Here is a 27,941-nt window from a genome sequence, read left to right on the forward strand (position 1 = left end):
ACAAATGAAGGTATTTGTCCCCTGTGTGTGTCTGCAAACATTAATCTGCCTTTTTTATGTTTCTTTTAGAGTAATGGTTTCCTCCTGGCAGAGTGGCCTTTCAGCTCATGTGGATACAGTACTGGTTTCACTGTGGATAATGACACTCTTACCAGCTTCAGCCAGCATCTTCAGGTCTTCAAGGTCTTTAGCTTTTGTTCTTGGGGTGATTTCTGAACAAAGCACATTCATCTCTGGGACACAGAATCTGTCTCCTTCCTGAGCGGTATGATGGCTGGACATTCCCATCATTTTTGTATGTGCAGATAATTGTTTGTACAGATGAACGAGGCACCTTCAGGCATCTGGACATTGCACCCAAGGATGAGGCAGACTTGTGCAAGTCCACTATTCTCTTCCTGATATCATGGCTGATTTCTTTTGACTTTCCCATGATGTTACACAAACAAGCAGTGTGTTTCTGGAGTGCCTTAAAATACATACTCAGGTATGTCTCTAATTCACTCAGATGTTGTCAATAAACCTATCAGAAGCTTCCAAAGACATGACATCTTCTTATGGGCTGTCCCAAATTGCTTAAAGGTATAGTAAGCTTAGTGTATTTAAACTTTTGACTTTGAGGGAATTAATTAAAATGTCTTTACAAAAAAACACTATTTCGGCATGTAGCAAATAGAAATAATTTTGGTAATCCTAATTCACCTAAAAAGAGGGAATTTATGTCAGACAGTGAGAAAAAACATGTCTGTGTCTTTTTATGTAGTAATTAATAGTAATTATGTAAACTTATATATATATATATATAGTGGTTAGAGCTCCAGGCTATTGATGGCAGGGTTGTGGGTTCGATACCTGGGCTCAGCAAGCTGTCACTGTTGGGCCCTTGAGCAAGGCCCTTCACCTTTTCTGCTTCCTGGGGGGGCTGGAGTTGGCTGCCCACCACACCAGATGTGTACTCACTTCCTCTAGTTCACTAGTTTGTGTGTGTGGGTGTTCGCCATGAAATATTTCCTTATTTAAAAAGCAAATGTGGTTTCAGCTGAAGGATCTGCATCTTTTAAACTTTTATTTTAGTTTCTGCTTATTTCAATAAACTGAGTAAGGGGGAAATACTTATTACATGAATGTGCCATTATATTACAACATATATGGCATGTAAGGGTTAAAGATGTAGATCCACAAGGTTCCACATTAGCCAGGTTACTCTCACTAGACCTGTTTGCATTGTGTTGTTTGCAAAATCAGCCGTGTTGTCTAGTATCGTTCATGCTGCTGAAGGAAACATTATGCAAAACTTCAGTCTGTCAGTCCGAATCGCTGTTGTGACATGTTTTCACTGAAACACTGTCATCAATAGCCCGGGGCTCTAACCGCTGATATGAAGCGAATTATGATAGAAGCGAATGGGATTTTGGACACACTGTTGTAATCAAGTGAACCACACCCAATATCATTTCATATTGTGTACATTCTTCTCTCAAGTGTTCCTGGATCTTCTGAAATTCTGTTCAGGACAGTGGTGCTCCAGGACCAGATTTTAGTAGTTTCCAACAGTAGAGCCACTGTTGGCTGCAATGCCTAGAAATGAATCTGTTGGAGTTGAAGTTACTAGTAGCTTTGCTCCCCTTCACACATTGCTTTCACAATATAAATCACAATATAAACAATATTATTGATTATGATTGTTGTTATTGTTATTATTATTATGTTATTTTATTTTTACATTCATTTTATTTGAAAACCATAGCCCTGTTGGAAGTAGTTGGAAGAACCACTGTTTGCTGCAATGGCAAGAAATCAATCTGTTATTTTCACACATTCTTCAAGTTTAAAGATCATTTGTCACATACATAGTTATACACAGTACAGCACTTTTAAAAGAGTGACTCCTTCGAACCAGATTCGAACCAGCGACAGCCTCTACAGTCCTCCGCTCTACCAACTGAGCTATCAAAGGGTCTGGGTAAGGTTTAGTCAGGTTGTCCAGGTGGATCAGTTAACTTTTCATTAACCGATCACAATATAAACATTATTATTATTATTATTATTATTATTATTATGTTTTTTATTTTTAAATGTATTTTATTCAATACTCTTTCTTCCCCCCAAATTTCACTGGATCTTCTGAAATGCAACACTTTTCAGGGCAGTGGTGCTCCAGGCCCAGACACACACATTCTTCATGTTTAAAGTTCATTTGTCACATACATAGTTATACACAGTACAGCACCTTCAAAAGTTTGACTCCTTCGAACTGGATTCCAACCCGAATTTCGGCTGCAGCCTCTACAGTCCTCCACTCTACCAACTGAGCTATCAAAGGGTTGTAGCATGACTCTTTCAGGTTGTCTATGTTAATCGGTTCAGTCATTATTAACACCTCACGATATTAACGATTATTATTATTATTATTTACTTTTTAATCCAATATGCTTTTGTCTTGTGTACATTCTTCCCTCAAATGCCACTGCATCTTCTGAATTACAACACTGTTCAGGACAGTGGTGCTCCAGGACCAGAACCACAGTTGTAAATGATAAAGGAGGTTAGAAAATAGTGATAAATAATAAATAAATAAAAAATATTATTTCCCAGCAGATCTCCCAGCAAATCCAGAAAGTTTTCAGCCCTGCTATGTTAGTGCTTGGTAGAACCACTGCTTTAATGCCAGAAATAAAAATGTTGCTAGGAGCTTTGCTCACTGTTTATTTTACACACGTTTAAAGTTTCTTTGTTACAAACATGAGCAGTGAGAGGCATTTAAAAGTGTGCCTCCTTCGAGCCGGATTTGAACCAGCGACCTAAGGATTTCAGCTGCAGCCTCTACAGTCCTCCGCTCTACCAACTGAGCTATCGAAGGGTCTGGGAAAAATTTAGTCAGGTTGTCCAGGTTGATCAGTTAATTTTTCATTAACCGATCACAATATAAACATTATTATTATTATTATTATTATTATTATGATTATTATTATTATTATTATTATTATTATTATTATGTTTTTTTTTTATGTATTTTATTCAATACTCTTTCTTACCCCCAAATTTCACTGGATCTTCTGAAATGCAAAACACATTTCAGGGCAGTGCTGCTCCAGGACCAGATTTGAGAACCATAGCCCTGCTATGATTAGTAGTAGATCCACTGTTTGCTGCAATGCTTGATTATGATTGTTGTTATTGTTATTATTATCATATATGTTATTTTATTTTTACATTTATTTTATTTGAAAACCATAGCCCTGTTGGAAGTAGTTGGAAGAATCACTGTTTGCTGCAATGGCAAGAAATGAATCTGTTGGAGTGAGCTTTGCTTTGCTCACTTTTCACACATTCTTCATGTTTAAAGTTCATTTGTCACATACATAGTTATACACAGTACAGCACCTTCAAAAGTTTGACTCCTTCGAACTGGATTCCAACCCGAATTTCGGCTGCAGCCTCTACAGTCCTCCACTCTACCAACTGAGCTATCAAAGGGTTGTAGCATGACTCTTTCAGGTTGTCTATGTTAATCGGTTCAGTCATTATTAACACCTCACGATATTAACGATTATTATTATTATTATTTACTTTTTAATCCAATATGCTTTTGTCTTGTGTACATTCTTCCCTCAAATGCCACTGCATCTTCTGAATTACAACACTGTTCAGGACAGTGGTGCTCCAGGACCAGAACCACAGTTGTAAATGATAAAGGAGTTTAGAAAATAGTGATAAATAATAAATAAATAAAAAATATTATTTCCCAGCAGATCTCCCAGCAAATCCAGAAAGTTTTCAGCCCTGCTATGTTAGTGCTTGGTAGAACCACTGCTTTAATGCCAGAAATAAAAATGTTGCTAGGAGCTTTGCTCACTGTTTATTTTACACACGTTTAAAGTTTCTTTGTTACAAACATGAGCAGTGAGAGGCATTTAAAAGTGTGCCTCCTTCGAGCCGGATTTGAACCAGCGACCTAAGGATTCCAGCTGCAGCCTCTACAGTCCTCCGCTCTACCAACTGAGCTATCGAAGGGTCTGGGAAAAGTTTAGTCAGGTTGTCCAGGTTGATCAGTTAATTTTTCATTAACCGATCACAATATTATTATTATTATTATAATTATTATTATTATTATGTTTTTTTATTTTTAAATGTATTTTATTCAATACTCTTTCTTCCCCCCAAATTTCACTGGATCTTCTGAAATGCAACACATTTCAGGGCAGTGCTGCTCCAGGACCAGATTTGAGAACCATAGCCCTGCTATGATTAGTAGTAGATCCACTGTTTGCTGCAATGGCAAGAAATGAATCTGTTGGAGTGAGCTTTGCTTTGCTCACTTTTCACACATTCTTCATGTTTAAAGTTCATTTGTCACATACATAGTTATACACAGTACAGCACCTTCAAAAGGTTGCCTCCTTCAAGCCGGATTTGAATCAGCGACCTAAGGATTTCAGCTGCAGCCGCTACAGTCCTCCGCTCTACCAACTGAGCTATCGAAGAGTGCAATGTATTTGGGTCTGGTCGTCCATGTTGATCAGTTACCTTTTCATTAACAAATCACAATATAAACAGTTTTATTGATTATGATTGTTGTTATTGTTATTATTATTATATATGTTATTTTATTTTTACATTTATTTTATTTGAAAACCATAGCCCTGTTGGAAGTAGTTGGAAGAATCACTGTTTGCTGCAATGGCAAGAAATGAATCTGTTGGAGTGAGCTTTGCTTTGCTCACTTTTCACACATTCTTCATGTTTGAAGTTCATTTGTCACATACATAGTTATACACAGTACAGCACCTTCAAAAGTTTGACTCCTTCGAGCTGGATTCCAACCCAAATTTTGGCTGCAGCCTCTACAGTCCTCCACGCTACCAACTGAGCTATCAAAGGGTTGTAGCATGACTCTTTCAGGTTGTCTATGTTAATCGGTTCAGTCATTATTAACACCTCATGATATTAACGATTATTATTATTATTATTATTATTTACTTTTTAATCCAATATGCTTTTGTCTTGTGTACATTCTTCCCTCAAATGCCACTGCATCTTCTGAATTACAACACTGTTCAGGACAGTGGTGCTCCAGGACCAGAACCACAGTTGTAAATGATAAAGGAGGTTAGAAAATAGTGATAAATAATAAATAAATAAAAAATATTATTTCCCAGCAGATCTCCCAGCAAATCCAGAAAGTTTTCAGCCCTGCTATGTTAGTGCTTGGTAGAACCACTGCTTTAATGCCAGAAATAAAAATGTTGCTAGGAGCTTTGCTCACTGTTTATTTTACACACGTTTAAAGTTTCTTTGTTACAAACATGAGCAGTGAGAGGCATTTAAAAGTGTGCCTCCTTCGAGCTGGATTTGAACCAGCGACCTAAGGATTTCAGCTGCAGCCTCTACAGTCCTCCGCTCTACCAACTGAGCTATCGAAGGGTCTGGGAAAAGTTTAGTCAGGTTGTCCAGGTTGATCAGTTAATTTTTCATTAACCGATCACAATATAAACATTATTATTATTATTATTATTATTATTATTATTATTATTATTATGATTATTATTATGATTATTATTATTATGTTTTTTTTATGTATTTTATTCAATACTCTTTCTTACCCCCAAATTTCACTGGATCTTCTGAAATGCAAAACACATTTCAGGGCAGTGCTGCTCCAGGACCAGATTTGAGAACCATAGCCCTGCTATGATTAGTAGTAGATCCACTGTTTGCTGCAATGCTTGATTATGATTGTTGTTATTGTTATTATTATCATATATGTTATTTTATTTTTACATTTATTTTATTTGAAAACCATAGCCCTGTTGGAAGTAGTTGGAAGAATCACTGTTTGCTGCAATGGCAAGAAATGAATCTGTTGGAGTGAGCTTTGCTTTGCTCACTTTTCACACATTCTTCATGTTTAAAGTTCATTTGTCACATACATAGTTATACACAGTACAGCACCTTCAAAAGTTGGCCTTCTTCGAGCTGGATTCCAACCCAAATTTTGGCTGCAGCCTCTACAGTCCTCCACTCTACCAACTGAGCTATCAAAGGGTTGTAGCATGATTCTTTCAGGTTGTCTATGTTAATCGGTTCAGTCATTATTAACACCTCACGATATTAACAATTATTATTATTATTATTATTATTATTATTATTTACTTTTTAATCCAATATCAAGTCAAGTCAAGTCAAGTCAAGTGGGTTTATTGTCATTTCAACTACATACAGAGTACACAGTGAAACGAAACAACGTTCCTCCCGGACCATGGTGCAACATAGACAGTGCATACAAGACACAAGTGCAACACAAACAAACAAGTGCGGACAGACAACACAGTACAGACAGAGGATAATAAATAATGACTGTAGTGTGCAAGTTGTGCAATGTGCGATAAATAGAGTCCAGTGAGGTAGTAAAGTTATCAGTGCAAATGCTTGTGCAAAAAATGCTTCCCATGTTATCTGGGATAAATGGTTGGAAAGAGTGAGAGAGGGAGAGAGAGAGAGAGAGAGAGAGGGAGAGTGTAAGATATCAGTTCAGGAGTTGAGTTGTGTTGAGGAGTCTGATGGCTTGGGGGAAGAAGCTATTGCAGAGTCTGGTCATGTTGGACCGGATGCTGCGGTACCTTCTTCCTGATGGCAGGAGGGAGAACAGACTGTGTGAAGGGTGGGTGGAGTCATCCACAATGCTGGTTGCTTTGCGGATGCAGCGGGTGGTGTAAATGTCCATGACGGAGGGGAGAGAGACTCCGATGATCTTCTCAGCTGTCCTCACAATGCGTTGGAGGGACTTGCGGTCAGAGGCTGTGCAGGTCCCAAACCAGGCAGTGATGCAGTATGCTTTTGTCTTGTGTACATTCTTCCCTCAAATGCCACTGCATCTTCTGAATTACAACACTGTTCAGGACAGTGGTGCTCCAGGACCAGAACCACAGTTGTAAATGATAAAGGAGTTTAGAAAATAGTGATAAATAATAAATAAATAAAAAATATTATTTCCCAGCAGATCTCCCAGCAAATGCAGAAAATTTTCAGCCCTGCTATGTTAGTGCTTGGTAGAACCACTGCTTTAATGCCAGAAATAAAAATGTTGCTAGCAGCTTTGCTCACTGTTTATTTTACACACGTTTAAAGTTTCTTTGTTACAAACATGAGCAGTGAGAGGCATTTAAAAGTGTGCCTCCTTCGAGCCGGATTTGAACCAGCGACCTAAGGATTTCAGCTGCAGCCTCTACAGTCCTCCGCTCTACCAACTGAGCTATCGAAGGGTCTGGGAAAAATTTAGTCAGGTTGTCCAGGTTGATCAGTTAATTTTTCATTAACCGATCACAATATAAACATTATTATTATTATTATTATTATTATTAGTATTATTATTATGTTTTTTTATTTTTAAATGTATTTTATTCAATACTCTTTCTTCCCCCCAAATTTCACTGGATCTTCTGAAATGCAACACTTTTCAGGGCAGTGCTGCTCCAGGACCAGATTTGAGAACCATAGCCCTGCTATGATTAGTAGTAGATCCACTGTTTGCTGCAATGGCAAGAAATGAATCTGTTGGAGGGAGCTTTGCTTTGCTCACTTTTCACACATTCTTCATGTTTAAAGTTCATTTGTCACATACATAGTTATACACAGTACAGCACCTTCAAAAGTTTGCCTCCTTCGAGCCTGATTCGAACCAGCGACCTAAGGATTTCAGCTGCAGCCACTACAGTCCTCCGCTCTACCAACTGAGCTATCGAAGGGTGCAATGTATTCGGGTCAGGTCGTCCATGTTGATCAGTTACCTTTTCATTAACAAATCACAATATAAACAGTATTATTGATTATGATTGTTGTTATTGTTATTATTATTATATATGTTATTTTATTTTTACATTTATTTTATTTGAAAACCATAGCCCTGTTGGAAATAGTTGGAAGAATCACTGTTTGCTGCAATGGCAAGAAATGAATCTGTTGGAGTGAGCTTTGCTTTGCTCACTTTTCACACATTCTTCATGTTTGAAGTTCATTTGTCACATACATAGTTATACACAGTACAGCACCTTCAAAAGGGTGACTCCTTCGAGCTGGATTCCAACCCAAATTTCAGCTGCAGCCTCTACAGTCCTCCACTCTACCAAATGAGCTATCAAAGGGTTGTAGCATGACTCTTTCAGGTTGTCTATGTTAATCGGTTCAGTCATTATTAACACCTCACGATATTAACGATTATTATTATTATTATTTACTTTTTAATCCAATATGCTTTTGTCTTGTGTACATTCTTCCCTCAAATGCCACTGCATCTTCTGAATTACAACACTGTTCAGGACAGTGGTGCTCCAGGACCAGAACCACAGTTGTAAATGATAAAGGAGGTTAGAAAATAGTGATAAATAATAAGTAAATAAAAAATATTATTTCCCAGCAGATCTCCCAGCAAATCCAGAAAGTTTTCAGCCCTGCTATGTTAGTGCTTGGTAGAACCACTGCTTCAATGCCAGAAATAAAAATGTTGCTAGGAGCTTTGCTCACTGTTTATTTTACACACGTTTAAAGTTTCTTTGTTACAAACATGAGCAGTGAGAGGCATTTAAAAGTGTGCCTCCTTCAAGCCGGATTTCAACTGCAGCCTCTACAGTCCTCCGCTCTACCAACTGAGCTATCGAAGGGTCTGGGAAAAGTTTAGCCAGGTTGTCCAGGTGGATCAGTTAACTTTTCATTAACCGATCACAATATAAACATTATTATTATTTTTTTTTTTTTTATGTTTTTTTTTTTATGTATTTTATTCAATACTCTTTCTTCCCCCCAAATTTCACTGGATCTTCTGAAATGCAACACATTTCAGGGCGGTGCTGCTCCAGGACCAGATTTGAGAACCATAGCCCTGCTATGATTAGTAGTAGATCCACTGTTTGCTGCAATGGCAAGAAATGAATCTGTTGGAGTGAGCTTTGCTTTGCTCACTTTTCACACATTCTTCATGTTTAAAGTTCATTTGTCACATACATAGATATACACAGTACAGCACCTTCAAAAGTTTGACTCCTTCAAGCTGGATTCCAACCCAAATTTCGGCTGCAGCCTCTACAGTCCTCCACTCTACCAACTGAGCTATCAAAGGGTTGTAGCACGACTCTTTCAGGTTGTCTATGTTAATCGGTTCAGTCATTATTAACACCTCATGATATTAACGATTATTATTATTATTATTTACTTTTTAATCCAATATGCTTTTGTCTTGTGTACATTCTTCCCTCAAATGCCACTGCATCTTCTGAATTACAACACTGTTCAGGACAGTGGTGCTCCAGGACCAGAACCACAGTTGTAAATGATAAAGGAGGTTAGAAAATAGTGATAAATAATAAATAAATAAAAAATATTATTTCCCAGCAGATCTCCCAGCAAATCCAGAAAGTTTTCAGCCCTGCTATGTTAGTGCTTGGTAGAACCACTGCTTCAATGCCAGAAATAAAAATGTTGCTAGGAGCTTTGCTCACTGTTTATTTTACACACGTTTAAAGTTTCTTTGTTACAAACATGAGCAGTGAGAGGCATTTAAAAGTGTGCCTCCTTCAAGACGGATTTGAACCAGCGACCTAAGGATTTCAGCTGCTGCCTCTACAGTCCTCCACTCTACCAACTGAGCTATCTAAGGGTCTGGGTAAGACTCTGTCAGGTTTTCCAAGTTGATCAGTTAACTTTTCATTAACCGATCACAATATAAACATTATTATTATTATTATTATTATTATTATTATTATTATTATTATTATTATTTACTTTTTAATCCAATATGCTTTTGTCTTGTGTACATTCTTCCCTCAAATGCCACTGCATCTTCTGAATTACAACACTGTTCAGGACAGTGGTGCTCCAGGACCAGAACCACAGTTGTAAATTATAAAGGAGTTTAGAAAATAGTGATAAATAATAAATAAATAAAAAATATTATTTCCCAGCAGATCTCCCAGCAAATCCAGAAAGTTTTCAGCCCTGCTATGTTAGTGCTTGGTAGAACCACTGCTTTAATGCCAGAAATAAAAATGTTGCTAGGAGCTTTGCTCACTGTTTATTTTACACACGTTTAAAGTTTCTTTGTTACAAACATGAGCAGTGAGAGGCATTTAAAAGTGTGCCTCCTTCGAGCCGGATTTGAACCAGCGACCTAAGGATTCCAGCTGCAGCCTCTACAGTCCTCCGCTCTACCAACTGAGCTATCGAAGGGTCTGGGAAAAATTTAGTCAGGTTGTCCAGGTTGATCAGTTAATTTTTCATTAACCGATCACAATATTATTATTATTATTATTATTATTATTATAATTATTATTATTATTATGTTTTTTTATTTTTAAATGTATTTTATTCAATACTCTTTCTTCCCCCCAAATTTCACTGGATCTTCTGAAATGCAACACATTTCAGGGCAGTGCTGCTCCAGGACCAGATTTGAGAACCATAGCCCTGCTATGATTAGTAGTAGATCCACTGTTTGCTGCAATGGCAAGAAATGAATCTGTTGGAGTGAGCTTTGCTTTGCTCACTTTTCACACATTCTTCATGTTTAAAGTTCATTTGTCACATACATAGTTATACACAGTACAGCACCTTCAAAAGGTTGCCTCCTTCGAGCCGGATTTGAATCAGCGACCTAAGGATTTCAGCTGCAGCCGCTACAGTCCTCCGCTCTACCAACTGAGCTATCGAAGAGTGCAATTTATTTGGGTCTGGTCGTCCATGTTGATCAGTTACCTTTTCATTAACAAATCACAATATAAACAGTTTTATTGATTATGATTGTTGTTATTGTTATTATTATTATATATGTTATTTTATTTTTACATTTATTTTATTTGAAAACCATAGCCCTGTTGGAAGTAGTTGGAAGAATCACTGTTTGCTGCAATGGCAAGAAATGAATCTGTTGGAGTGAGCTTTGCTTTGCTCACTTTTCACACATTCTTCATGTTTGAAGTTCATTTGTCACATACATAGTTATACACAGTACAGCACCTTCAAAAGTTTGACTCCTTCGAGCTGGATTCCAACCCAAATTTTGGCTGCAGCCTCTACAGTCCTCCACGCTACCAACTGAGCTATCAAAGGGTTGTAGCATGACTCTTTCAGGTTGTCTATGTTAATCGGTTCAGTCATTATTAACACCTCATGATATTAACGATTATTATTATTATTATTATTATTATTTACTTTTTAATCCAATATGCTTTTGTCTTGTGTACATTCTTCCCTCAAATGCCACTGCATCTTCTGAATTACAACACTGTTCAGGACAGTGGTGCTCCAGGACCAGAACCACAGTTGTAAATGATAAAGGAGGTTAGAAAATAGTGATAAATAATAAATAAATAAAAAATATTATTTCCCAGCAGATCTCCCAGCAAATCCAGAAAGTTTTCAGCCCTGCTATGTTAGTGCTTGGTAGAACCACTGCTTTAATGCCAGAAATAAAAATGTTGCTAGGAGCTTTGCTCACTGTTTATTTTACACACGTTTAAAGTTTCTTTGTTACAAACATGAGCAGTGAGAGGCATTTAAAAGTGTGCCTCCTTCGAGCTGGATTTGAACCAGCGACCAAAGGATTTCAGCTGCAGCCTCTACAGTCCTCCGCTCTACCAACTGAGCTATCGAAGGGTCTGGGAAAAGTTTAGTCAGGTTGTCCAGGTTGATCAGTTAATTTTTCATTAACCGATCACAATATAAACATTATTATTATTATTATTATTATTATTATTATTATTATTATTATTATTATTATTATTATGATTATTATTATGATTATTATTATTATGTTTTTTTTATGTATTTTATTCAATACTCTTTCTTACCCCCAAATTTCACTGGATCTTCTGAAATGCAAAACACATTTCAGGGCAGTGCTGCTCCAGGACCAGATTTGAGAACCATAGCCCTGCTATGATTAGTAGTAGATCCACTGTTTGCTGCAATGCTTGATTATGATTGTTGTTATTGTTATTATTATCATATATGTTATTTTATTTTTACATTTATTTTATTTGAAAACCATAGCCCTGTTGGAAGTAGTTGGAAGAATCACTGTTTGCTGCAATGGCAAGAAATGAATCTGTTGGAGTGAGCTTTGCTTTGCTCACTTTTCACACATTCTTCATGTTTAAAGTTCATTTGTCACATACATAGTTATACACAGTACAGCACCTTCAAAAGGTTGCCTCCTTCGAGCTGGATTCCAACCCAAATTTCGGCTGCAGCCTCTACAGTCCTCCACTCTACCAACTGAGCTATCGAAGGGCGCAATGTATTTGGGTCAGGTCGTCCATGTTGATCAGTTACCTTTTCATTAACAAATCACAATATAAACAGTTTTATTGATTATGATTGTTGTTATTGTTATTATTATTATATATGTTATTTTATTTTTACATTTATTTTATTTGAAAACCATAGCCCTGTTGGAAGTAGTTGGAAGAATCACTGTTTGCTGCAATGGCAAGAAATGAATCTGTTGGAGTGAGCTTTGCTTTGCTCACTTTTCACACATTCTTCATGTTTGAAGTTCATTTGTCACATACATAGTTATACACAGTACAGCACCTTCAAAAGTTTGACTCCTTCGAGCTGGATTCCAACCCAAATTTTGGCTGCAGCCTCTACAGTCCTCCACGCTACCAACTGAGCTATCAAAGGGTTGTAGCATGACTCTTTCAGGTTGTCTATGTTAATCGGTTCAGTCATTATTAACACCTCATGATATTAACGATTATTATTATTATTATTTACTTTTTAATCCAATATGCTTTTGTCTTGTGTACATTCTTCCCTCAAATGCCACTGCATCTTCTGAATTACAACACTGTTCAGGACAGTGGTGCTCCAGGACCAGAACCACAGTTGTAAATGATAAAGGAGTTTAGAAAATAGTGATAAATAATAAATAAATAAAAAATATTATTTCCCAGCAGATCTCCCAGCAAATCCAGAAAGTTTTCAGCCCTGCTATGTTAGTGCTTGGTAGAACCACTGCTTTAATGCCAGAAATAAAAATGTTGCTAGGAGCTTTGCTCACTGTTTATTTTACACACGTTTAAAGTTTCTTTGTTACAAACATGAGCAGTGAGAGGCATTTAAAAGTGTGCCTCCTTCGAGCCGGATTTGAACCAGTGACCTAAGGATTTCAGCTGCAGCCTCTACAGTCCTCCGCTCTACCAACTGAGCTATCGAAGGGTCTGGGAAAAGTTTAGTCAGGTTGTCCAAGTTGATCAGTTAATTTTTCATTAACCGATCACAATATTATTATTATTATTATTATTATTATTATTATTATTATTATGTTTTTTTATTTTTAAATGTATTTTATTCAATACTCTTTCTTCCCCCCAAATTTCACTGGATCTTCTGAAATGCAACACATTTCAGGGCAGTGCTGCTCCAGGACCAGATTTGAGAACCATAGCCCTGCTATGATTAGTAGTAGATCCACTGTTTGCTGCAATGGCAAGAAATGAATCTGTTGGAGTGAGCTTTGCTTTGCTCACTTTTCACACATTCTTCATGTTTAAAGTTCATTTGTCACATACATAGTAATACACAGTACAGCACCTTCAAAAGTTTGACTCCTTCAAGCTGGATTCCAACCCAAATTTTGGCTGCAGCCTCTACAGTCCTCCACTCTACCAACTGAGCTATCAAAGGGTTGTAGCATGACTCTTTCAGGTTGTCTATGTTAATCGGTTCAGTCATTATTAACACCTCACGATATTAACGATTATTATTATTATTTTTTACTTTTTAATCCAATATGCTTTTGTCTTGTGTACATTCTTCCCTCAAATGCCACTGCATCTTCTGAATTACAACACTGTTCAGGACAGTGGTGCTCCAGGACCAGAACCACAGTTGTAAATGATAAAGGAGTTTAGAAAATAGTGATAAATAATAAATAAATAAAAAATATTATTTCCCAGCAGATCTCCCAGCAAATCCAGAAAGTTTTCAGCCCTGCTATGTTAGTGCTTGGTAGAACCACTGCTTTAATGCCAGAAATAAAAATGTTGCTAGGAGCTTTGCTCACTGTTTATTTTACACACGTTTAAAGTTTCTTTGTTACAAACATGAGCAGTGAGAGGCATTTAAAAGTGTGCCTCCTTCGAGCCGGATTTGAACCAGCGACCTAAGGATTTCAGCTGCAGCCTCTACAGTCCTCCGCTCTACCAACTGAGCTATCGAAGGGTCTGGGAAAAGTTTAGTCAGGTTGTCCAGGTTGATCAGTTAATTTTTCATTAACCGATCAAAATATTATTATTATTATTATTATTATTATTATTATTATTATTATTATGTTTTTTTATTTTTAAATGTATTTTATTCAATACTCTTTCTTCCCCCCAAATTTCACTGGATCTTCTGAAATGCAACACATTTCAGGGCAGTGCTGCTCCAGGACCAGATTTGAGAACCATAGCCCTGCTATGATTAGTAGTAGATCCACTGTTTGCTGCAATGGCAAGAAATGAATCTGTTGGAGTGAGCTTTGCTTTGCTCACTTTTCACACATTCTTCATGTTTAAAGTTCATTTGTCACATACATAGTTATACACAGTACAGCACCTTCAAAAGTTTGACTCCTTCGAGCTGGATTCCAACCCAAATTTTGGCTGCAGCCTCTACAGTCCTCCACTCTACCAACTGAGCTATCAAAGGGTTGTAGCATGACTCTTTCAGGTTGTCTATGTTAATCGGTTCAGTCATTATTAACACCTCATGATATTAACGATTATTATTATTATTATTATTATTATTATTTACTTTTTAATCCAATATGCTTTTGTCTTGTGTACATTCTTCCCTCAAATGCCACTGCATCTTCTGAATTACAACACTGTTCAGGACAGTGGTGCTCCAGGACCAGAACCACAGTTGTAAATGATAAAGGAGTTTAGAAAATAGTGATAAATAATAAATAAATAAAAAATATTATTTCCCAGCAGATCTCCCAGCAAATCCAGAAAGTTTTCAGCCCTGCTATGTTAGTGCTTGGTAGAACCACTGCTTTAATGCCAGAAATAAAAATGTTGCTAGGAGCTTTGCTCACTGTTTATTTTACACACGTTTAAAGTTTCTTTGTTACAAACATGAGCAGTGAGAGGCATTTAAAAGTGTGCCTCCTTCAAGCTGGATTTGAACCAGCTACCTAAGGATTTCAGCTGCAGCCTCTACAGTCCTCCGCTCTACCAACTGAGCTATCGAAGGGTCTGGGAAAAGTTTAGTCAGGTTGTCCAGGTTGATCAGTTAATTTTTCATTAACCGATCACAATATTATTATTATTATTATTATTATTATTATTATTATTATTATTATTATGTTTTTTTATTTTTAAATGTATTTTATTCAATACTCTTTCTTCCCCCCAAATTTCACTTGATCTTCTGAAATGCAACACATTTCAGGGCAGTGCTGCTCCAGGACCAGATTTGAGAACCATAGCCCTGCTATGATTAGTAGTAGATCCACTGTTTGCTGCAATGGCAAGAAATGAATCTGTTGGAGTGAGCTTTGCTTTGCTCACTTTTCACACATTCTTCATGTTTAAAGTTCATTTGTCACATACATAGTTATACACAGTACAGCACCTTCAAAAGTGTGACTTCTTCGAGCTGGATTCCAACCCAAATTTCGGCTGCAGCCTCTACAGTCCTCCACTCTACCAACTGAGCTATCAAAGGGTTGTAGCATGACTCTTTCAGGTTGTCTATGTTAATCGGTTCAGTCATTATTAACACCTCACGATATTAACGATTATTATTATTATTTTTTACTTTTTAATCCAATATGCTTTTGTCTTGTGTACATTCTTCCCTCAAATGCCACTGCATCTTCTGAATTACAACACTGTTCAGGACAGTGGTGCTCCAGGACCAGAACCACAGTTGTAAATGATAAAGGAGTTTAGAAAATAGTGATAAATAATAAATAAATAAAAAATATTATTTCCCAGCAGATCTCCCAGCAAATCCAGAAAGTTTTCAGCCCTGCTATGTTAGTGCTTGGTAGAACCACTGCTTCAATGCCAGAAATAAAAATGTTGCTAGGAGCTTTGCTCACTGTTTATTTTACACACGTTTAAAGTTTCTTTGTTACAAACATGAGCAGTGAGAGGCATTTAAAAGTGTGCCTCCTTCGAGCCGGATTTGAACCAGCGACCTAAGGATTTCAGCTGCAGCCTCTACAGTCCACCGCTCTACCAACTGAGCTATCAAAGGGTCTGGGAAAAGTTTAGTCAGGTTGTCCAGGTTGATCAGTTAATTTTTCATTAACCGATCACAATATTATTATTATTATTATTATTATTATTATTATTATTATGTTTTTTTATTTTTAAATGTATTTTATTCAATACTCTTTCTTCCCCCCAAATTTCACTGGATCTTCTGAAATGCAACACATTTCAGGGCAGTGCTGCTCCAGGACCAGATTTGAGAACCATAGCCCTGCTATGATTAGTAGTAGATCCACTGTTTGCTGCAATGGCAAGAAATGAATCTGTTGGAGTGAGCTTTGCTTTGCTCACTTTTCACACATTCTTCATGTTTAAAGTTCATTTGTCACATACATAGTTATACACAGTACAGCACCTTCAAAAGTTTGACTCCTTCAAGCTGGATTCCAACCCAAATTTTGGCTGCAGCCTCTACAGTCCTCCACTCTACCAACTGAGCTATCAAAGGGTTGTAGCATGACTCTTTCAGGTTGTCTATGTTAATCGGTTCAGTCATTATTAACACCTCATGATATTAACGATTATTATTATTATTATTATTATTATTATTATTTACTTTTTAATCCAATATGCTTTTGTCTTGTGTACATTCTTCCCTCAAATGCCACTGCATCTTCTGAATTACAACACTGTTCAGGACAGTGGTGCTCCAGGACCAGAACCACAGTTGTAAATGATAAAGGAGTTTAGAAAATAGTGATAAATAATAAATAAATAAAAAATATTATTTCCCAGCAGATCTCCCAGCAAATCCAGAAAGTTTTCAGCCCTGCTATGTTAGTGCTTGGTAGAACCACTGCTTTAATGCCAGAAATAAAAATGTTGCTAGGAGCTTTGCTCACTGTTTATTTTACACACGTTTAAAGTTTCTTTGTTACAAACATGAGCAGTGAGAGGCATTTAAAAGAGTGCCTCCTTCGAGCCGGATTTGAACCAGCGACCTAAGGATTTCAGCTGCAGCCTCTACAGTCCTCCGCGCTACCAACTGAGCTATCGAAAGGTCTGGGAAAAGTTTTGTCAGGTTGTCCAGGTTGATCAGTTAATTTTTCATTAACCGATCACAATATTATTATTATTATTATTATTATTATTATTATTATTATGTTTTTTTATTTTTAAATGTATTTTATTCAATACTCTTTCTTCCCCCCAAATTTCACTGGATCTTCTGAAATGCAACACATTTCAGGGCAGTGCTGCTCCAGGACCAGATTTGAGAACCATAGCCCTGCTATGATTAGTAGTAGATCCACTGTTTGCTGCAATGGCAAGAAATGAATCTGTTGGAGTGAGCTTTGCTTTGCTCACTTTTCACACATTCTTCATGTTTAAAGTTCATTTGTCACATACATAGTTATACACAGTACAGCACCTTCAAAAGTGTGACTTCTTCGAGCTGGATTCCAACCCAAATTTCGGCTGCAGCCTCTACAGTCCTCCACTCTACCAACTGAGCTATCAAAGGGTTGTAGCATGACTCTTTCAGGTTGTCTATGTTAATCGGTTCAGTCATTATTAACACCTCACGATATTAACGATTATTATTATTATTATTTACTTTTTAATCCAATATGCTTTTGTCTTGTGTACATTCTTCCCTCAAATGCCACTGCATCTTCTGAATTACAACACTGTTCAGGACAGTGGTGCTCCAGGACAAGAACCACAGTTGTAAATGATAAAGGAGTTTAGAAAATAGTGATAAATAATAAATAAATAAAAAATATTATTTCCCAGCAGATCTCCCAGCAAATCCAGAAAGTTTTCAGCCCTGCTATGTTAGTGCTTGGTAGAACCACTGCTTTAATGCCAGAAATAAAAATGTTGCTAGGAGATTTGCTCACTGTTTATTTTACACACGTTTAAAGTTTCTTTGTTACAAACATGAGCAGTGAGAGGCATTTAAAAGTGTGCCTCCTTCGAGCCGGATTTGAACCAGCGACCTAAGGATTTCAGCTGCAGCCTCTACAGTCCTCCACTCTACCAACTGAGCTATCGAAGAGTCCGGGAAAAGTTTAGTCAGGTTGTCCAGGTGGATCAGTTAATTTTTCATTAACCGATCACAATATAAACATTATTATTATTATTATTATTATTATTATTATTATTATTATGTTTTTTTATTTTTAAATGTATTTTATTCAATACTCTTTCTTACCCCCAAATTTCACTGGATCTTCTGAAATGCAACACATTTCAGGGCAGTGCTGCTCCAGGACCAGATTTGAGAACCATAGCCCTGCTATGATTAGTAGTAGATCCACTGTTTGCTGCAATGGCAAGAAATGAATCTGTTGGAGTGAGCTTTGCTTTGCTCACTTTTCACGCATTCTTCATGTTTAAAGTTCATTTGTCACATACATAGTTATACACAGTACAGCACCTTCAAAAGTTTGAATCCTTCGAGCTGGATTCCAACCCAAATTTTGGCTGCAGCCTCTACAGTCCTCCACTCTACCAACTGAGCTATCAAAGGGTTGTAGCATGACTCTTTCAGGTTGTATATGTTAATCGGTTCAGTCATTATTAACACCTCATGATATTAACGATTATTATTATTATTATTATTTACTTTTTAATCCAATATGCTTTTGTCTTGTGTACATTCTTCCCTCAAATGCCACTGCATCTTCTGAATTACAACACTGTTCAGGACAGTGGTGCTCCAGGACCAGAACCACAGTTGTAAATGATAAAGGAGTTTAGAAAATAGTGATAAATAATAAATAAATAAAAAATATTATTTCCCAGCAGATCTCCCAGCAAATCCAGAAAGTTTTCAGCCCTGCTATGTTAGTGCTTGGTAGAACCACTGCTTTAATGCCAGAAATAAAAATGTTGCTAGGAGCTTTGCTCACTGTTTATTTTACACACGTTTAAAGTTTCTTTGTTACAAACATGAGCAGTGAGAGGCATTTAAAAGTGTGCCTCCTTCGAGCCGGATTTGAACCAGTGACCTAAGGATTTCAGCTGCAGCCTCTACAGTTCTCCGCTCTACCAACTGAGCTATCGAAGGGTCTGGGAAAAGTTTAGTCAGGTTGTCCAGGTTGATCAGTTAATTTTTCATTAACCGATCACAATATTATTATTATTATTATTATTATTATTATGTTTTTTTATTTTTAAATGTATTTTATTCAATACTCTTTCTTCCCCCCAAATTTCACTGGATCTTCTGAAATGCAACACATTTCAGGGCAGTGCTGCTCCAGGACCAGATTTGAGAACCATAGCCCTGCTATGATTAGTAGTAGATCCACTGTTTGCTGCAATGGCAAGAAATGAATCTGTTGGAGTGAGCTTTGCTTTGCTCACTTTTCACACATTCTTCATGTTTAAAGTTCATTTGTCACATACATAGTTATACACAGTACAGCACCTTCAAAAGTGTGACTTCTTCGAGCTGGATTCCAACCCAAATTTCGGCTGCAGCCTCTACAGTCCTCCACTCTACCAACTGAGCTATCAAAGGGTTGTAGCATGACTCTTTCAGGTTGTCTATGTTAATCGGTTCAGTCATTATTAACACCTCACGATATTAACGATTATTATTATTATTATTTACTTTTTAATCCAATATGCTTTTGTCTTGTGTACATTCTTCCCTCAAATGCCACTGCATCTTCTGAATTACAACACTGTTCAGGACAGTGGTGCTCCAGGACCAGAACCACAGTTGTAAATGATAAAGGAGTTTAGAAAATAGTGATAAATAATAAATAAATAAAAAATATTATTTCCCAGCAGATCTCCCAGCAAATCCAGAAAGTTTTCAGCCCTGCTATGTTAGTGCTTGGTAGAACCACTGCTTTAATGCCAGAAATAAAAATGTTGCTAGGAGCTTTGCTCACTGTTTATTTTACACACGTTTAAAGTTTCTTTGTTACAAACATGAGCAGTGAGAGGCATTTAAAAGTGTGCCTCCTTCGAGCCGGATTTGAACCAGCGACCTAAGGATTTCAGCTGCAGCCTCTACAATCCTCCGCTCTACCAACTGAGCTATCGAAGGGTCTGGGAAAAGTTTAGTCAGGTTGTCCAGGTTGATCAGTTAATTTTTCATTAACCGATCACAATATTATTATTATTATTATTATTATTATTATTATTATGTTTTTTTTATTTTTAAATGTATTTTATTCAATACTCTTTCTTCCCCCCAAATTTCACTGGATCTTCTGAAATGCAACACATTTCAGGGCAGTGCTGCTCCAGGACCAGATTTGAGAACCATAGCCCTGCTATGATTAGTAGTAGATCCACTGTTTGCTGCAATGGCAAGAAATGAATCTGTTGGAGTGAGCTTTGCTTTGCTCACTTTTCACACATTCTTCATGTTTAAAGTTCATTTGTCACATACATAGTTATACACAGTACAGCACCTTCAGAAGTGTGACTTCTTCGAGCTGGATTCCAACCCAAATTTCGGCTGCAGCCTCTACAGTCCTCCACTCTACCAACTGAGCTATCAAAGGGTTGTAGCATGACTCTTTCAGGTTGTCTATGTTAATCGGTTCAGTCATTATTAACACCTCACGATATTAACGATTATTATTATTATTTTTTACTTTTTAATCCAATATGCTTTTGTCTTGTGTACATTCTTCCCTCAAATGCCACTGCATCTTCTGAATTACAACAATGTTCAGGACAGTGGTGCTCCAGGACCAGAACCACAGTTGTAAATGATAAAGGAGTTTAGAAAATAGTGATAAATAATAAATAAATAAAAAATATTATTTCCCAGCAGATCTCCCAGCAAATCCAGAAAGTTTTCAGCCCTGCTATGTTAGTGCTTGGTAGAACCACTGCTTCAATGCCAGAAATAAAAATGTTGCTAGGAGCTTTGCTCACTGTTTATTTTACACACGTTTAAAGTTTCTTTGTTACAAACATGAGCAGTGAGAGGCATTTAAAAGTGTGCCTCCTTCGAGCCGGATTTGAACCAGCGACCTAAGGATTTCAGCTGCAGCCTCTACAGTCCTCCACTCTACCAACTGAGCTATCGAAGAGTCCGGGAAAAGTTTAGTCAGGTTGTCCAGGTGGATCAGTTAATTTTTCATTAACCGATCACAATATAAACATTATTATTATTATTATTATTATTATTATTATTATTATTATTATGTTTTTTTATTTTTAAATGTATTTTATTCAATACTCTTTCTTACCCCCAAATTTCACTGGATCTTCTGAAATGCAACACATTTCAGGGCAGTGCTGCTCCAGGACCAGATTTGAGAACCATAGCCCTGCTATGATTAGTAGTAGATCCACTGTTTGCTGCAATGGCAAGAAATGAATCTGTTGGAGTGAGCTTTGCTTTGCTCACTTTTCACACATTCTTCATGTTTAAAGTTCATTTGTCACATACATAGTTATACACAGTACAGCACCTTCAAAAGTTTGAATCCTTCGAGCTGGATTCCAACCCAAATTTTGGCTGCAGCCTCTACAGTCCTCCACTCTACCAACTGAGCTATCAAAGGGTTGTAGCATGACTCTTTCAGGTTGTCTATGTTAATCGGTTCAGTCATTATTAACACCTCACGATATTAACGATTATTATTATTATTTTTTACTTTTTAATCCAATATGCTTTTGTCTTGTGTACATTCTTCCCTCAAATGCCACTGCATCTTCTGAATTACAACAATGTTCAGGACAGTGGTGCTCCAGGACCAGAACCACAGTTGTAAATGATAAAGGAGTTTAGAAAATAGTGATAAATAATAAATAAATAAAAAATATTATTTCCCAGCAGATCTCCCAGCAAATCCAGAAAGTTTTCAGCCCTGCTATGTTAGTGCTTGGTAGAACCACTGCTTCAATGCCAGAAATAAAAATGTTGCTAGGAGCTTTGCTCACTGTTTATTTTACACACGTTTAAAGTTTCTTTGTTACAAACATGAGCAGTGAGAGGCATTTAAAAGTGTGCCTCCTTCGAGCCGGATTTGAACCAGCGACCTAAGGATTTCAGCTGCAGCCTCTACAGTCCTCTACTCTACCAACTGAGCTATCGAAGAGTCCGGGAAAAGTTTAGTCAGGTTGTCCAGGTGGATCAGTTAATTTTTCATTAACCGATCACAATATAAACATTATTATTATTATTATTATTATTATTATTATTATTATTATGTTTTTTTATTTTTAAATGTATTTTATTCAATACTCTTTCTTACCCCCAAATTTCACTGGATCTTCTGAAATGCAACACATTTCAGGGCAGTGCTGCTCCAGGACCAGATTTGAGAACCATAGCCCTGCTATGATTAGTAGTAGATCCACTGTTTGCTGCAATGGCAAGAAATGAATCTGTTGGAGTGAGCTTTGCTTTGCTCACTTTTCACACATTCTTCATGTTTAAAGTTCATTTGTCACATACATAGTTATACACAGTACAGCACCTTCAAAAGTTTGAATCCTTCGAGCTGGATTCCAACCCAAATTTTGGCTGCAGCCTCTACAGTCCTCCACTCTACCAACTGAGCTATCAAAGGGTTGTAGCATGACTCTTTCAGGTTGTCTATGTTAATCGGTTCAGTCATTATTAACACCTCATGATATTAACGATTATTATTATTATTATTATTATTATTATTATTATTATTATTATTTACTTTTTAATCCAATATGCTTTTGTCTTGTGTACATTCTTCCCTCAAATGCCACTGCATCTTCTGAATTACAACACTGTTCAGGACAGTGGTGCTCCAGGACCAGAACCACAGTTGTAAATGATAAAGGAGTTTAGAAAATAGTGATAAATAATAAATAAATAAAAAATATTATTTCCCAGCAGATCTCCCAGCAAATCCAGAAAGTTTTCAGCCCTGCTATGTTAGTGCTTGGTAGAACCACTGCTTTAATGCCAGAAATAAAAATGTTGCTAGGAGCTTTGCTCACTGTTTATTTTACACACGTTTAAAGTTTCTTTGTTACAAACATGAGCAGTGAGAGGCATTTAAAAGTGTGCCTCCTTCGAGCCGGATTTGAACCAGCGACCTAAGGATTTCAGCTGCAGCCTCTACAGTCCTCCGCTCTACCAACTGAGCTATCGAAGGGTCTGGGAAAAGTTTAGTCAGGTTGTCCAAGTTGATCAGTTAATTTTTCATTAACCGATCACAATATTATTATTATTATTATTATTATTATTATTATTATTATTATTATTATTATGTTTTTTTATTTTTAAATGTATTTTATTCAATACTCTTTCTTCCCCCCAAATTTCACTGGATCTTCTGAAATGCAACACATTTCAGGGCAGTGCTGCTCCAGGACCAGATTTGAGAACCATAGCCCTGCTATGATTAGTAGTAGATCCACTGTTTGCTGCAATGGCAAGAAATGAATCTGTTGGAGTGAGCTTTGCTTTGCTCACTTTTCACACATTCTTCATGTTTAAAGTTCATTTGTCACATACATAGTAATACACAGTACAGCACCTTCAAAAGTTTGACTCCTTCAAGCTGGATTCCAACCCAAATTTTGGCTGCAGCCTCTACAGTCCTCCACTCTACCAACTGAGCTATCAAAGGGTTGTAGCATGACTCTTTCAGGTTGTCTATGTTAATCGGTTCAGTCATTATTAACACCTCACGATATTAACGATTATTATTATTATTTTTTACTTTTTAATCCAATATGCTTTTGTCTTGTGTACATTCTTCCCTCAAATGCCACTGCATCTTCTGAATTACAACACTGTTCAGGACAGTGGTGCTCCAGGACCAGAACCACAGTTGTAAATGATAAAGGAGTTTAGAAAATAGTGATAAATAATAAATAAATAAAAAATATTATTTCCCAGCAGATCTCCCAGCAAATCCAGAAAGTTTTCAGCCCTGCTATGTTAGTGCTTGGTAGAACCACTGCTTTAATGCCAGAAATAAAAATGTTGCTAGGAGCTTTGCTCACTGTTTATTTTACACACGTTTAAAGTTTCTTTGTTACAAACATGAGCAGTGAGAGGCATTTAAAAGTGTGCCTCCTTCGAGCCAGATTTGAACCAGCGACCTAAGGATTTCAGCTGCAGCCTCTACAGTCCTCCGCTCTACCAACTGAGCTATCGAAGGGTCTGGGAAAAGTTTAGTCAGGTTGTCCAGGTTGATCAGTTAATTTTTCATTAACCGATCAAAATATTATTATTATTATTATTATTATTATTATTATTATTATTATTATGTTTTTTTATTTTTAAATGTATTTTATTCAATACTCTTTCTTCCCCCCAAATTTCACTGGATCTTCTGAAATGCAACACATTTCAGGGCAGTGCTGCTCCAGGACCAGATTTGAGAACCATAGCCCTGCTATGATTAGTAGTAGATCCACTGTTTGCTGCAATGGCAAGAAATGAATCTGTTGGAGTGAGCTTTGCTTTGCTCACTTTTCACACATTCTTCATGTTTAAAGTTCATTTGTCACATACATAGTTATACACAGTACAGCACCTTCAAAAGTTTGACTCCTTCGAGCTGGATTCCAACCCAAATTTTGGCTGCAGCCTCTACAGTCCTCCACTCTACCAACTGAGCTATCAAAGGGTTGTAGCATGACTCTTTCAGGTTGTCTATGTTAATCGGTTCAGTCATTATTAACACCTCATGATATTAACGATTATTATTATTATTATTATTATTATTATTTACTTTTTAATCCAATATGCTTTTGTCTTGTGTACATTCTTCCCTCAAATGCCACTGCATCTTCTGAATTACAACACTGTTCAGGACAGTGGTGCTCCAGGACCAGAACCACAGTTGTAAATGATAAAGGAGTTTAGAAAATAGTGATAAATAATAAATAAATAAAAAATATTATTTCCCAGCAGATCTCCCAGCAAATCCAGAAAGTTTTCAGACCTGCTATGTTAGTGCTTGGTAGAACCACTGCTTTAATGCCAGAAATAAAAATGTTGCTAGGAGCTTTGCTCACTGTTTTTTTACACACGTTTAAAGTTTCTTTGTTACAAACATGAGCAGTGAGAGGCATTTAAAAGTGTGCCTCCTTCAAGCCGGATTTGAACCAGCTACCTAAGGATTTCAGCTGCAGCCTCTACAGTCCTCCGCTCTACCAACTGAGCTATCGAAGGGTCTGGGAAAAGTTTAGTCAGGTTGTCCAGGTTGATCAGTTAATTTTTCATTAACCGATCACAATATTATTATTATTATTATTATTATTATTATTATTATTATTATTATTATTATTATTATGTTTTTTTATTTTTAAATGTATTTTATTCAATACTCTTTCTTCCCCCCAAATTTCACTTGATCTTCTGAAATGCAACACATTTCAGGGCAGTGCTGCTCCAGGACCAGATTTGAGAACCATAGCCCTGCTATGATTAGTAGTAGATCCACTGTTTGCTGCAATGGCAAGAAATGAATCTGTTGGAGTGAGCTTTGCTTTGCTCACTTTTCACACATTCTTCATGTTTAAAGTTCATTTGTCACATACATAGTTATACACAGTACAGCACCTTCAAAAGTGTGACTTCTTCGAGCTGGATTCCAACCCAAATTTCGGCTGCAGCCTCTACAGTCCTCCACTCTACCAACTGAGCTATCAAAGGGTTGTAGCATGACTCTTTCAGGTTGTCTATGTTAATCGGTTCAGTCATTATTAACACCTCACGATATTAACGATTATTATTATTATTTTTTACTTTTTAATCCAATATGCTTTTGTCTTGTGTACATTCTTCCCTCAAATGCCACTGCATCTTCTGAATTACAACACTGTTCAGGACAGTGGTGCTCCAGGACCAGAACCACAGTTGTAAATGATAAAGGAGTTTAGAAAATAGTGATAAATAATAAATAAATAAAAAATATTATTTCCCAGCAGATCTCCCAGCAAATCCAGAAAGTTTTCAGCCCTGCTATGTTAGTGCTTGGTAGAACCACTGCTTCAATGCCAGAAATAAAAATGTTGCTAGGAGCTTTGCTCACTGTTTATTTTACACACGTTTAAAGTTTCTTTGTTACAAACATGAGCAGTGAGAGGCATTTAAAAGTGTGCCTCCTTCGAGCCGGATTTGAACCAGCGACCTAAGGATTTCAGCTGCAGCCTCTACAGTCCACCGCTCTACCAACTGAGCTATCAAAGGGTCTGGGAAAAGTTTAGTCAGGTTGTCCAGGTTGATCAGTTAATTTTTCATTAACCGATCACAATATTATTATTATTATTATTATTATTATTATTATTATTATTATTATTATGTTTTTTTATTTTTAAATGTATTTTATTCAATACTCTTTCTTCCCCCCAAATTTCACTGGATCTTCTGAAATGCAACACATTTCAGGGCAGTGCTGCTCCAGGACCAGATTTGAGAACCATAGCCCTGCTATGATTAGTAGTAGATCCACTGTTTGCTGCAATGGCAAGAAATGAATCTGTTGGAGTGAGCTTTGCTTTGCTCACTTTTCACACATTCTTCATGTTTAAAGTTCATTTGTCACATACATAGTTATACACAGTACAGCACCTTCAAAAGTTTGACTCCTTCAAGCTGGATTCCAACCCAAATTTTGGCTGCAGCCTCTACAGTCCTCCACTCTACCAACTGAGCTATCAAAGGGTTGTAGCATGACTCTTTCAGGTTGTCTATGTTAATCGGTTCAGTCATTATTAACACCTCATGATATTAACGATTATTATTATTATTATTATTATTATTATTATTTACTTTTTAATCCAATATGCTTTTGTCTTGTGTACATTCTTCCCTCAAATGCCACTGCATCTTCTGAATTACAACACTGTTCAGGACAGTGGTGCTCCAGGACCAGAACCACAGTTGTAAATGATAAAGGAGTTTAGAAAATAGTGATAAATAATAAATAAATAAAAAATATTATTTCCCAGCAGATCTCCCAGCAAATCCAGAAAGTTTTCAGCCCTGCTATGTTAGTGCTTGGTAGAACCACTGCTTTAATGCCAGAAATAAAAATGTTGCTAGGAGCTTTGCTCACTGTTTATTTTACACACGTTTAAAGTTTCTTTGTTACAAACATGAGCAGTGAGAGGCATTTAAAAGAGTGCCTCCTTCGAGCCGGATTTGAACCAGCGACCTAAGGATTTCAGCTGCAGCCTCTACAGTCCTCCGCGCTACCAACTGAGCTATCGAAAGGTCTGGGAAAAGTTTTGTCAGGTTGTCCAGGTTGATCAGTTAATTTTTCATTAACCGATCACAATATTATTATTATTATTATTATTATTATTATTATTATTATGTTTTTTTATTTTTAAATGTATTTTATTCAATACTCTTTCTTCCCCCCAAATTTCACTGGATCTTCTGAAATGCAACACATTTCAGGGCAGTGCTGCTCCAGGACCAGATTTGAGAACCATAGCCCTGCTATGATTAGTAGTAGATCCACTGTTTGCTGCAATGGCAAGAAATGAATCTGTTGGAGTGAGCTTTGCTTTGCTCACTTTTCACACATTCTTCATGTTTAAAGTTCATTTGTCACATACATAGTTATACACAGTACAGCACCTTCAAAAGTGTGACTTCTTCGAGCTGGATTCCAACCCAAATTTCGGCTGCAGCCTCTACAGTCCTCCACTCTACCAACTGAGCTATCAAAGGGTTGTAGCATGACTCTTTCAGGTTGTCTATGTTAATCGGTTCAGTCATTATTAACACCTCACGATATTAAC

At 36.9% G+C, this 27,941-nt stretch overlaps 9 non-coding genes across 9 annotated transcripts; all 9 read right to left on the reverse strand.

Annotated features, from left to right (window-relative positions):
• Positions 1 to 2,773: 2,773 nt before the first annotated feature.
• On the reverse strand, positions 2,774 to 2,860 carry trnay-gua (transfer RNA tyrosine (anticodon GUA)). Its single transcript is given in 2 exon segments — positions 2,774 to 2,809; positions 2,824 to 2,860. It is a non-coding gene; the product is annotated as a tRNA-Tyr (tRNA).
• A 1,067-nt stretch (positions 2,861 to 3,927) lies between these two features.
• Positions 3,928 to 4,014, reverse strand: trnay-gua (transfer RNA tyrosine (anticodon GUA)). Its single transcript is given in 2 exon segments — positions 3,928 to 3,963; positions 3,978 to 4,014. It is a non-coding gene; the product is annotated as a tRNA-Tyr (tRNA).
• Positions 4,015 to 5,337: 1,323 nt separating this feature from the next.
• Positions 5,338 to 5,424, reverse strand: trnay-gua (transfer RNA tyrosine (anticodon GUA)). The gene is given in 2 exon segments: positions 5,338 to 5,373; positions 5,388 to 5,424. It is a non-coding gene; the product is annotated as a tRNA-Tyr (tRNA).
• A 1,751-nt stretch (positions 5,425 to 7,175) lies between these two features.
• On the reverse strand, positions 7,176 to 7,262 carry trnay-gua (transfer RNA tyrosine (anticodon GUA)). The gene is given in 2 exon segments: positions 7,176 to 7,211; positions 7,226 to 7,262. It is a non-coding gene; the product is annotated as a tRNA-Tyr (tRNA).
• Positions 7,263 to 10,131: 2,869 nt separating this feature from the next.
• Positions 10,132 to 10,218, reverse strand: trnay-gua (transfer RNA tyrosine (anticodon GUA)). Its single transcript is given in 2 exon segments — positions 10,132 to 10,167; positions 10,182 to 10,218. It is a non-coding gene; the product is annotated as a tRNA-Tyr (tRNA).
• Positions 10,219 to 11,556: 1,338 nt separating this feature from the next.
• trnay-gua (transfer RNA tyrosine (anticodon GUA)) lies at positions 11,557 to 11,643 on the reverse strand. Its single transcript is given in 2 exon segments — positions 11,557 to 11,592; positions 11,607 to 11,643. It is a non-coding gene; the product is annotated as a tRNA-Tyr (tRNA).
• Positions 11,644 to 14,130: 2,487 nt separating this feature from the next.
• On the reverse strand, positions 14,131 to 14,217 carry trnay-gua (transfer RNA tyrosine (anticodon GUA)). Its single transcript is given in 2 exon segments — positions 14,131 to 14,166; positions 14,181 to 14,217. It is a non-coding gene; the product is annotated as a tRNA-Tyr (tRNA).
• A 5,970-nt stretch (positions 14,218 to 20,187) lies between these two features.
• trnay-gua (transfer RNA tyrosine (anticodon GUA)) lies at positions 20,188 to 20,274 on the reverse strand. Its single transcript is given in 2 exon segments — positions 20,188 to 20,223; positions 20,238 to 20,274. It is a non-coding gene; the product is annotated as a tRNA-Tyr (tRNA).
• Positions 20,275 to 23,239: 2,965 nt separating this feature from the next.
• Positions 23,240 to 23,326, reverse strand: trnay-gua (transfer RNA tyrosine (anticodon GUA)). Its single transcript is given in 2 exon segments — positions 23,240 to 23,275; positions 23,290 to 23,326. It is a non-coding gene; the product is annotated as a tRNA-Tyr (tRNA).
• Between the last annotated feature and the right edge of the window lie 4,615 nt (positions 23,327 to 27,941).

The sequence above is a fragment of the Salminus brasiliensis genome, chromosome 5 (genome assembly GCF_030463535.1).
Source record: "Salminus brasiliensis chromosome 5, fSalBra1.hap2, whole genome shotgun sequence".
NCBI lineage: Eukaryota > Metazoa > Chordata > Actinopteri > Characiformes > Bryconidae > Salminus > Salminus brasiliensis.